Below are 12,723 nucleotides of genomic sequence, written 5' to 3' on the forward strand. Positions count from 1 at the left end.
GTTTCATTTTCAGCCAGCAATGTCAAGGAATGCAGAAATTACTGCAATAATATTTTCTTTTTTGTTGAGTCTCTGGTCAATATAGTTTAAAGCATCCAGGGGCGTTCGCAAGAATCTCCTTTTCAAAAGGGAGGGGAATAATAACTTATAGTATAATAACCTAGTAACTCCTGGAGAGTTACTAGGAACAATATGCTTCTCCAGACTGCTGATATTTCCATCAACTTTAATTCTATTTTCTGGAGTTGACAAAATAAATGTGTTTCATTTTCAGCCAGCAATGTCAAGGAATGCAGAAATTACTGCAATAATATTTTCTTTTTTGTTGAGTCTCTGGTCAATATAGTTTAAAGCATCCAGGGGCGTTCGCAAGAATCTCCTTTTCGAAAGGGAGGGGGGAAATAATCAAAAAATTTTTATTTAAAATTTTGAATAAGAAAATCCCAGTAATTCTGGGAAAATTTAGAGTTTTTAGGGACTATACCTCAAGTCCCCCCCTAGGCACATCCCTGGAGACATTAAAAAGAAATATCTTAAATTCAGCTTAAGACTCATGTCCTCTGTAAACCATGCGCTGTTGGGACGAGCCTACAGCTGTAACTGTGCTAAAAGATCAAGATACTTATTTACATCAAGAATATTTACTTACTTATTTACATCTTATAATCTTATATCTTATAAGACAATTCTTATAGGAACAATTCTTTTTACGTTTTTCTTTTCTTTTTTGATCGTTTTACCAAGACTATCTTAAATGTTGGTCACGTAAAGCAATTAGTAAAAATTAGCAATTAACATACTAAACGAACCTAAAAATAAAGGTAAAACCCGAAAAGGAAATAAACTGGAAATGACGGAGCTTAGTGAATCTCTTGACGTTTCTGAGAGGTGCTCCATTCTCAAAGTCGTGTGCAGTATGTACCACACGCCACGTGCGGTGGAAATGCGAAAAGCATATTAGTAACAACATTAATTGTGAGTCAATTTGGAGTAGCACCTTCTCTCCATACTTTTAAATTATGCAATAGTTTTAAAAAGAAGGCTCAACTAGCACATCTTACTTCGGGACCAACACCATTTAAAGAGAGAGAAAATCTGGAGATAAAAATAATCAAAGACCCAAGAATTTGTCACATCAAAATCATTTATGAACCATATAGCTTTTAAATAAAGGATAAAGTAACAACAAATAATTAAATAAGAAGAAATGATAATTCATCAAGGAACAACTGAAAGGTCGGTGAAGATATGCAATGACGGAAAGGGTAACTACAAAGTTACAAGATATATAGCATAGCCTGCAACGATGGGATCTTCATGCATTCAAAGGTGTCCAATAGACTTAATGGTCAAGATTTTCATCAATGTCATACCGAAGCTCTTTAATGTTGTGTCTTAGTGACAACTATAACAATCGTAATGGTCTCTTTGCGAAATGGACAGGCAACTAAGATTGATGATGATTAAAATTAATTTTTCTTTAAAATGTCTCAGCAGTTGAAACTGTAAAATCTCACAGCTGTTTCCGCTTGACAAGCGAATGTAGCTCGTTTAAACAAGAGTCAATTTAATGAAACAGCCTGTGAGAAAAAAAATACTCTGTTTTAAAGATCTAAATGAAATGCAATAGACATGTCTTAAGAAGGTGACGTTATATTAAAAAAAAAAGAATCTGCGATGCTAATTTTGCCCCAAGCTATATAATTGGCTAACATTATTATGCTAGAAAGAGATACCATGAGGAGCGTTGCCACATCCAACCTAATTAAAGATGCTGTTTTGTCTACAAGGAAGTAACAGTAGAGGTGTAAAATATTCACACGTGTTGCGCTTCGCACATGAAGCATATAATCGAACACTTGGACAGTCTCCTCAATGCGTAATATCCTGTGACTAACTTCGCTTTGATTGAATGTTCATTATGACTTTCCTGGTTCACATGCTTCCTCTTGCTTCCCTTTCGGAAAAATGCGAGAATTATAGTATAGCACTTTTAAAGTTTGGCTATAGCGAAACTGAAGTGACATACCCTCTTCAGAAACACAACACTAAAGAGTTAGACCAGTGGCTCCCAGCCAATCTTAGGACATGCCAAACCTAGGCATTTCTAAAATCTCCTCAATGCGTAATATCCTGTGACTAACGTCATTTTGATTGAACGTTCCTTATGACTTTCCTGGTTCATATGCTTCCTCCTACTTCGCTTTCGGAAAAATGCGTAAATTATACCATAGCACTTCTAAAGTTTGGCTATAGCGGAACTGAAATGACATACCCTCTTCAGAAGCACACAGGTCACGACAGAGTTAGACCAGTGGCTCCCAGCCAATTTTGGGCAATGGCCCAACTGGGCATTTCTAAAATCCTGATGTCCCCTAGTGATATTTAAATTTTCTTATTCAGAATTCTACGAGTATTCATCCGAAGGAAGCTGAAAAGGCCCTTAACTTGGTATTTAAAGAAGAAATGTTGTCTGAATGCAACACCAAATATTGTCTGAATGCAATATTGTCATTGCGGTACAATCCTTTATGTTTTTCGCTCTTTAAATACATGTGAATGTCCCGTCTTCCATATGATTTTTTTTTTTCAAAAGTAAGGCTCTAAAGTATAGTAAGACGAAGGGTGCATGTCCTATCCATGTCTCACCAAATTTTGCCATGCCCCACCGGTGGGATCTGCGCCCCATGTTGGGAATCACGGAGTTAGGCAGAATACGGCAGTCGGTTTGGGGGTCAGCCAACCTGTAGGCTACTGTCGCACACCTTCCTATTTACCTTCCCCATATTTCTCTATATACCCATTTAGAGCTGGGTCGACTCTGGCTGAAGCTTAAAGTCACGCCACTGAACCCCATTCCTAACCCAATAATAAGCGACACCAGGACTCAAATGCCGTTCCTCACGGACAAAGGATTTCAAATCAAGCGTGCTAACCACTCGGCTAGGACGACAAGGACGGCCACTGTGTCTAACCCTTTGACGGGTTAGGCAGTGGCATAAAAAAAAATACCTTTTTTGGTATTTCCAATCATAAATGAAAACAACAAAGTCGTCCCTCCTAGATTTCCGAGAAAACATCCCTTCCCTTCTGCCTTCCCATGATTTAATACTACTAAAGATAGGACACTGAACTCATAAACCTCGTTTTGGTGCTAAATAATACAAAAATGTTCCTTTCCAAAGGCAGTGTGTTACTTTCCTTTCCTGAGAATATAATATTAAACAGATAAATTCTATTTGTCTCCTATGAAACCATGTAAAATTTGAAACCCACTGCGTACCAGGTTTTTCACACTTATTGCCTTCCACGTTTTACTAATTTGAGCATAACAGACGATTGCATTTTAAGAGATTGGGGATTTGTTTCTTGCAGCTGAATAGAGTGCTGGGAAGGAATCTATTGTAACATACTGTCTTTACCATTTTTATAACAGCAGCCTTTTGTACAACAGGATATTGGGTTGAACAGGAAAAGCAAAATGTTTTCTGCTCGCATATTCAAGCTCATAACTAATAAACTAAATAAAATAACTTACTTATTAAATTAATAAATTAAACCTAACTAGCGAAAAGTCGTGCCTAAACTAGCAAACAAATGCAATTCGGCAATAGCTGACGAAAAACGAATCTAGCTTTTGAAAATGGCTAGTGTAAAGTATCGCCAAAAATGACTGAAAAAGCAAGCTTTTTTCAATTTTTTAAGTTCAAAAGCAGTTTTTCTCTAGGCAACACTGGAAAGCTGAGATTTTTTTAAAGGAAACATGCAAATAAAAGTGGCACCATTAGATTCCCTTTTTAATGCTATCCCAAATTTCACGTGGCTTTTCTGGAAATAACCCCCCCCCCACAGTACCAGATAAAGCCCTAGGATGTATAGAAAAAAATTAAAGAAAATACTAAACAATGAAATTTTTACTTTATAATACAAAGAATATTTATATTAATCTTTTATGTCTGAATATTGAAAGTCTAAGATGGTAACACCATGTTACATCACATAGTTGTTGTCAACTATGACAATTAGTTTTAAGAAAGATTTGGCTTACAGTCTAATCAACGAAAATACTCAGATGTACTAGAAATATACTAATCCGATCAGAAGAATAAGATTGGCACACAAGTGCAACGCTAACAGTTTTTGTCTGCGGGCTATAAAATATGCTCTGGTGGACAGCATGTGACCCGTACTGTGCTGCTCTTTGTCCGCCATTCATATAAACCATTCTTCTACTGCTACTACTACTAACAACTCACCACACCACAAGGCGACCTGAGAACATGGCTACACACCCTCCTCCTCCAACCCAATCTATTCAAAGCCTTCCTCTTTACAACCTCCCAGGAAGTTCCCAGTTTCCTTAAATGTTTCTTTACGACACTGAGAACCAGTGGATGAAAACCGCTCACTGGTTTTCAATATTCAAAAAAGTTATTGCGGACCATGTTTTTCTTTTTTTGTTATTTTTATCCTGTTTTTTAGTTCCTGTGAACTCTTTTTCGCCAGTTTTTCATATATTCAACGATATATCATCCTGATTCTGAACGTTCCATCATTATAGTACGAAAACACATGGTTCTGTCGTAAAGTTCCGAAAACTGCTCAACGATATATTCAACGATATATCATCCTGATTCTGAACGTTCCATCATTATAGTACGAAAACACATGGTTCTGTCGTAAAGTTCCGAAAACTGTTCAACGATATATTCAACGATATATCATCCTGATTCTGAACGTTCCATCATTATAGTACGAAAACACATGGTTCTGTCGTAAAGTTCCGAAAACTGTTCAACGATATATTCAACGATATATCATCCTGATTCTGAACGTTCCATCATTATAGTACGAAAACATATGGTTCTGTCGTAAAGTTCCGAAAACTGTTCAACGATATATTTAACGATATATCATCCTGATTCTGAACGTTCCATCATTATAGTACGAAAACACATGGTTCTGTCGTAACGTTCCTGTCTCGTCGGTCCTAGAAGTCTGATTCCTTTGCTCACTGATTCTAATTTGTCCACTCACATTTACCAATCGGTGCACTGTCCAAGTCATGTCCAAAAAAAAGTAGACAAAGGTTCTTCATCCTCGGATCCTTATTTTTAGTGTAAGTTAGATGGTTGTTCAATTTCCCTCCTAACTTTCGAATATTTCGCGAACTTGGTTGATGTTAAAAAGAGGAGCTCTCGCTGTCTATGTAAATTCCTTTAGTATTCCCTGTTTAAATCATGAAAAAAAGAAGACAGTGTAAGAAAGAGAAACAATAATCATTTCCCAGCAATAGAAGTTAATTTGTAGAGTCACTCTGACCTGGAATGAAGTAAATAGACGACGCTTTAATAGAATTACGATTTTTTATTTTTATTATACCTAATTAACATTTTCATCTTCATTAACTGGAAGCCACCTGCCGTGGGATCACACTACAGGGAAAAGATCGCGTGCACTAAAGACGACAAGAGCAGATCTAGCTTGCCATATGGTTTATGGTCACTGTCGTTAAAACTAAGGCTTCTGTAAACCACTCGGTAATTAAGTGATAAAACTCTATTTTATACCCAATTGCTCGGTTTCATCCCTAAATCTGAAAAGAGTAGGTGCAGTACCACAGCTAAACACTAAACAGAGGCAAAAGTTGAACTTCCCTTTAGAAGGAAAATGCCCGAGTGACAAGATTAATAAGCCAAATCGGGGCAATCGGGCTCTCAAACAGACTGTTCAAAGCACCAAGCCTCTCTTCGAGATCGAGCATTTTTAAGATATGGGTTTAGGGAAACTAGTAAAAATTTTTATCCTCTCGCTTAGTCTCTCATTCTGTTGTCACCTAAGAGCCTCACTGCCTTTTTATGACACAATAGTTGTTTCATGTCGTGACACGGTAATTGTGTCCCTTCATAATATGTCCGCGGCAAAGTACTAGATTTTACCTCTTCTTGTCGGCCCTGTGCAGACCTTATCATAAAACTCCATAATACCACCGGATTTCCTTCCCCTTTGTATCCTTTTTCTCAGTTCTGCCAGTCATTGGCTTTAGTTATCACGGTAATTTATATGCGTATACACTTGTGCTGCGTCATTATTTTAGTGATTGCTACTTCAATATTCTGAAACCATGATTATAATACTGATGGAGCAAACAGCAATTATTGGAAAGGCAAGTTGCCTATTTCGCGAATCTGGCTCATGTCAAACTGTAAAATGATGAATAATAGGCCTAAACGTCGCAAGAGGTATGCCTCGGCCATGCTTAATTCTAGTCATGCATAGCCAAAACGATCATGTATGCTATAAAGGCCACCTTAGCATAAATGGGCCCTGCCCAAATTTGGGTTAAGGGTTAGCCCATAGGAACCATTGCGAAAAATTCGATATTCATATACTTTGAAATTCTTTTTAGGGATTGTTTCACTTATGTTTCCATTGACGACTGTTAGATATGTTACTAACGACTCACTACAGTACCCTCCTCTACCCCAGTCTATTCACAACATCACACTTACCCCCTTTGATTTAGTTTCAAATTCCTTTATGCCCTTCTTTAAGACCTTTTCTCACCCCACTCGGGGAAGAGTTGCTCTTCGTTTAGGCCCGAACGGAAAGCCAAGAAGTTGTGCTGACATGCTGACAAGAACTATACACCTGACTAAAACGACATCAAACATTGATGCAAGATAATCAATAACTTTTTGGACAAACTTTCGTGAATATTCAATGCTGAAAATCTGTGGAAGTGCCATTCATGTAGCTCCAATACTTATCCCTGAAATACTAAAATTATATGCCAAAAAAGGACTTTTTACCCGAACTAAGTGGATATCAGCATCAACAGACGCCCTAATATTTCAATTACACATAAACTCCTAAAATTATCTCCAGAGGTTTCTTATTAATTTTGTTTTTCATTTTTTCGTTGTCTCTACAGGAAATAGTCATAAAAACTACAAAAAATTCTAAGCCCACAAAAACTCTGAAAATGGTTCGATACCTTCTATATCGATACCTTCTATATCGAAGGTATCGATACCTCGATACCTTCTAACAGATAATCCTTAAGCTTCAGTTTTGCTAAACTTGCCTCAAATTCAAGCGCAGTATCGAATTGTTTCACCTCAAAAGTATGTTTCAAAAGTATTAGCCATTGAACTTGAGGTAGGAAAACATGCAAATGAGGCTTAAACATCTGGAAAACCCTAGCAGAAAGTGTATAAATCACAATAGTAAAATATATAAAATCTTATATAAAGTTTTTTCTATTAGGATTCAAACTCAAGTAAATGGCCTGAGGATTAAGCTGAGAAGATATTTCTACCAAAGATTTTAGATTTGTCACATATTTAGTAATATCAGAATATTTAGCAATATTCAAGGCAGGTTCTAACACGTCAAAGGTGACTTGTAGCCCCTTCCCCTGTGCCAAATTTCAGTCTTTTTGTTCTCTTATTCAAAAGTTTTATGTTTGTCATATAATTGAAATATTCTGTTACATTTTTATTTCTGTTCTCAATTCGAAGGAATAGTGCTCGATTTAAAATTTCCTTTTTATCTGTTTTTCCGTGTTTGTCTTCCTTTTTTATTTTATAAAATTTACTTTAAATTGTTTTTCTGTCTTTGTCTTTGACGCTAAAAATATTGCACAAATACGTGTTCGAAAAAAAGAGGCTAAAACCCAGTTTAAACACCCTAATAAGAATTCCATAATAAGAAGAAACTTGTTATTTCTGTATAAAAAAAAAAAAAAAAAAAAAATCTACATCTCATGGGGTATCTTTTGTTGTTCAGAAAACTTTCAAATTTTTCACATAAAAATGGTAAATCAAACTAGAGTTTGTTCTTGATGATTGGGTTTGAACCTCTCGAACTATATTTATTGACCTCATCGACGCATATATTACCACACTAGGCCCTCATGCGCAAGACTGAAGCGAGCAATAAGCTATAATTACTGTCTCTTACTTTAATCAAGTTTATTTTCTTTTGAATTGAATTTGCCAAACAATGGGTATTTCAGATATTCATGTTCTAGAAAAATTAACCTTGTGGCTTTGAAAAACAGGTAGATACGGAAGTAATTTTGAGGGGAAGGGGTATCTTTTGGGGGGCAACATCATGAAAATAAAAACACAAGAATACGAATTATTTTTTTTAAATATTAAATTAAATGAAAAATATTAAAATTTTCAAGGTTCCAGAGGGGGGGCATGAGTCCAAAGCCCATCTCCTTCTGAAATTAAAATCTAAGTAAATGTATCAACTTTCGAGCATATTTCAAATTCTTCATTAATTTCTAAATTCTTCACAACAGATTCTGAAATCAACAATTCAACTAAACTGAAATCTGATATTCGGCAGAAATCAGCAAAGATTAAAAAAAAAAATAATAATCAAAAATGGTTAAACCGTATGGAATAGGCTATCCAATTTACTTCTGCCATTAAAGGAAAACAAAATTCCCTTTTACATGAAGAACCCTTTCGGAGGAGTGGCAGGTATAATTCCTGTCAATAATACTGTAGAAAGGGGTCATTTGCGTCTTGACGTTTGATTTTGGCTGAAAGGTTTCATGAATGACAGGATCGCCACCTGGCCAGAAATGCCAGATTGCGGGCGAATGATAGAACATGGTGAAACACTGATAAACATGTACCCCATCGACTGTCTCAACAGGATTGTCTAATTCGATGACAATTTATGATTTGAAGTGTCCATCAAAGTGAGTAAGTGATGAAGTCTTATCTGGCTATTTTATTTCAACTGTTCCAGATAGAACCAACTGATCCCTATACCAGCTATATGATGTTTACGAATTTGTTGCCTTTGTTACACTTTAAATTTGTTAAGGTTGTATAAATTAAATAAGACTATCATTGTTTGGTAAGAATTTTATGGTACAAAATAGCATACACAAAATAGTAAATTTCCTTTCATAGATTACAAAGTAATATATATATGACTATTTCTTCCTGTTATACAAGAAGTAAGGTCGCCATTTACCCTCAATTAAACAAGAGAGGTCAAAAAATGAAACTTGATAAGATGAAAATTTTAACATTTACTGAAGTAGTATTTTTATATTGCAGCAGGGAAGCAGGAGGTGATTACCTTTCCTGGGTAACGCGAAGGCATTTAAGAGAAATGAAAAATACTTCTAGAAAATGAAAATCCTGTTAGAAGCAATAAGCCCCCCCCCCGAATAAGCTTTCTGGATTTACAAGTTTCCTGGCTAGCTTAAGTTTTACTTGAACTAAGAGAAGGTAAATAGGATAATTAGGTATCTAGAAGAGATTAAACTTGCTTCTTCTGTTGGTTTAAGCCAGAAACGTACGTGGGAATTGTTTTTCTTTTTTACTGGGGGGAACTTATTTGAAAAATGCAGAAACAGGTAAATAAGTAAATATAAGGAATGGTTTGATAATCATGACGTTCTTTAAATTTCTTGAAAATTTAGTGTCAAAACCTCCTCATGTGCACGATACTGCTTCTACTCTCCTTGGTACTTGTCTATTATAAAAAACACACTCGAGAAGTGAAGTTTGTTAATGATAATGAAAAAACGAAATATGATGAAAATAGAATAATTTATTAGAAAATTTTTCTGTTGATGGTTTTTCTGTAGCACAGAAAACACGCACACTTCACGGAGGTAGTTATTCCAATCTGTAACCGTTTATTAAGAAATCCCTAGCTCTTTTTGACACCAGGCCACAGACAACAATTCGTTAACCCTGAAATAAATGAAACGAGCTACGGTAACAAATGGTATTTTACTTTTAGAAAACCACGTATTGACACGCAATTTGACGGTTTTCAAATATGGCCTAGTGTCACACTTCCAAAAATGTTGCTTCTCATAAGAGTGCATGGTGTGTCCATTGACCAAGTGTTTTGTTTTGGGCAGCCCCTTATCCTGGAAGAATATAATTGCCTGTTCTTCGGCCCTTGGACAATCACAAATCTTAATTTGAACATCCATGGAGAGACACTATATTCTATCTCTAGTCATAGCAAACTAACCGGTGTCCTCAAGAATCACATTAATAATGAACTTGATTTTGAAATACATCAGGGTAGCCTAGTTAGGGGTAAAGCATAGTGAAATCACTCTCACAATATGATAACTACACATTTTCTGCGCATTACAAAGTAAGAATTTGTCTTCTTAACATGTTTTTTCTCCATTAGGCTTATACCCTGTTAAGAAGGAAACACTATAAATTTCTGAAAACTTAACAAAATGACAAAACTGATTCTTTCCTAAAAGCACTTAACTATGCTTTACCTCCCTCTCCCCCCCCCCCGAATGTGCCAATATATAGCCTAAATTATATACTTCCCATGTATTTTTTCATTCTTTAGTCTCAACTTAGTACTAGTAAAAAGAATTAACGCTGATGAAATAATGAAACAGAAAATGTATATGAAATATTTAATTTGGCCTGTATATACATTAGGAGGGGTGGTGGTGAAGTAAAGTGAAACACTTTTAGGAGTGGCATAAGTATTTTTAAAGTTGTTTTTAGAATTTTATTGCATTTCCTTTTCAAAAGCCCAAAATGTACACTAATACCGGAAAATTTACCAAAAAAACGAAATATTTGCCACACTTACTAGAATAAACTAAAAATCGCGACACCCTGAACACTTCCACAAAGCTATCCGTAAAGTTCCATCATTTTATCCGTTCTTCAGCGGAGCACTTTTCATAACTGTTTGCTTCAGCTGCAGAGAGGAATCGGCATGCCGGAAGGCTTTGCATCAACGGAGCATGTTATAAGTAGCGCTGAAGGCTGCTGCCAGCGGTGTTTCATAGGTACAAACTTCAAAATTCAGCAGCATACATAAATGCTTACAAATTAACCCTAGATCTGTTAATTTGAGATCCTCATTCAAAAGAATGTATGCAAATGTTTATTAACTATTGTAATTTGTATTGCATAATATTCCTTCGTCACTGTTCTAATCATTTTGAATGCTGCTCAATATTGAGTACTCATCTATCAGGCTCTTACGTCGAAGATGCTCGCTAGTCTATAGAGTAGGCTGCTCAAAAAGTATACTTACATACTATGAATATTATAATCAACATATGTCAAATCTAAATTGATATTAAAAAGGTCATATAACGTGGTGTGCAAGGATGGCACTAGAATCTAGACTTTGTATGGATTTGATTCAAGTGATTAGCTATGACTCAACACAGTATAGGAGATTGCACTAGAACTTTAATCTGAGCCGAATCTTGAAGGTCATCTCCCTTGATATAACTGATTAATTGTAAAAAATGTCGCATCTTACTTATTTCTCATTGTCATTGATATCAACCGTGCCTGATACGGCGAATTTTCACAAAAGAAGCTGGGTAAGCCCTGCTTTGGCTACTAGTTTTCTATAATAGCCCCTTGAATCAGAACTATAGAAATAATAGATATTAAAGGAAATGTAGGGGGGCTGGGGCAAAAGTATAATGGAATCCCTTTCAACGCATGTTAACGATACTTTTTCTGCATATTACAAAGTAAGAATTGTCTTCTTAACATGTTATTTCTCCTAGCCCGATTTCTAGGCTTACACCCTGATGAGAAGGAAATACTATAAATTTCTGTAAACTTTAAAAAATCCTAAAATACTTACTTAATTCATTCCTAAAAGCGTTTAACTTTTCTTACCCCCCCCCCTCTAAATTGTGGATCAAAATGTATTTTATAAATCTAGGGAGAAAAATCTTTTGCTTTTCAAATGAAACTTAAAAAATACATTTTTAATGAAAATACCCAAACTCCTTACCCTCCCCTTCCCAATTGGAACCACTGCATAGAAGGCTGGAACTATGCAATGCATAGGCGGATTTTTGAGAAGCTGGGCAGAAGTGTTGCAATTTTGTCAGCCCAATTTTCTGAAAATGGCCCAGCCTGGAATCAATAAATGCAAAGCTTTCAAACTAAAAGGATATATTAAAAAAAACTGTGTTTCCTTTGACACTAATGCTCAACCTAAGTAATTTGGTTTGGTTTTTAATTCTACACTAATGCAAGAAAAACATACTTTACTCTAAACATTATTTGTTATCTCAAGAATTGACATCAACAATCTCATAGATCGCTTTATAGAAAACAGAAGATAAAAGCAGCAATAGATTTTTAATTGTTTTTATTATTTTAATTTCTTTCGATGCATCTGGAAAATAATACTACTATTAATGCTAACAACTCACTGTGGCACCAAGCAACATAATGTCAACACAGTTGATCCTTCTGTGGCACCAACACAGCCACGCTGTGGTACCACACCCCACAATGTTAGCACAGTTTAGGATCCTCTTTCTTTACCTTTCTATTCACAGCTTCAGTCTTCAACCCTTCCCCATAAAATTTAAGCTTCCTTTAAATTCTTCCTAATGACCTCTTTCAATCACATTCGAGGATGATCTATTTTTCCTTTGTCCCGAATAGATGGCCAAAAAGAACAATTTTTGGTAATAGGTTCCGTGAAACGTGGTCTAGTCACTTTGACCGTCTCTCATTATATCCCTCGAAAGTGGGGCCAGATTTATCGTACAGCTTATTGTATGCGGTCAATAAAACGATTATCTAAGACGATTTATCTTATATATAATTTATCTATAAATGATTATATATATGGTCAGCTAAACAATTATGTAGGACTATCTTTAAACAATTACTCTGGAAAACATCTAACAAACCCTCCTCAGCATTT

The 12,723-nt window shown here is 35.6% G+C and overlaps 1 protein-coding gene across 1 annotated transcript in view; it reads right to left on the bottom strand.

Annotated features, from left to right (window-relative positions):
- Positions 1-10,733, bottom strand: part of LOC136026678 (uncharacterized) — a 63,529-nt gene extending 52,796 nt beyond the window's left edge. Inside the window, exon 1 of the mRNA XM_065703424.1 lies at positions 10,618-10,733. The gene's annotated coding sequence lies outside the window, so the exon portion shown is untranslated. The remainder of the gene's footprint in view (positions 1-10,617) is intronic.
- Between the last annotated feature and the right edge of the window lie 1,990 nt (positions 10,734-12,723).

The sequence above is a fragment of the Artemia franciscana genome, chromosome 1 (assembly GCF_032884065.1).
Source record: "Artemia franciscana chromosome 1, ASM3288406v1, whole genome shotgun sequence".
In the NCBI taxonomy this organism is placed as follows: domain Eukaryota; kingdom Metazoa; phylum Arthropoda; class Branchiopoda; order Anostraca; family Artemiidae; genus Artemia; species Artemia franciscana.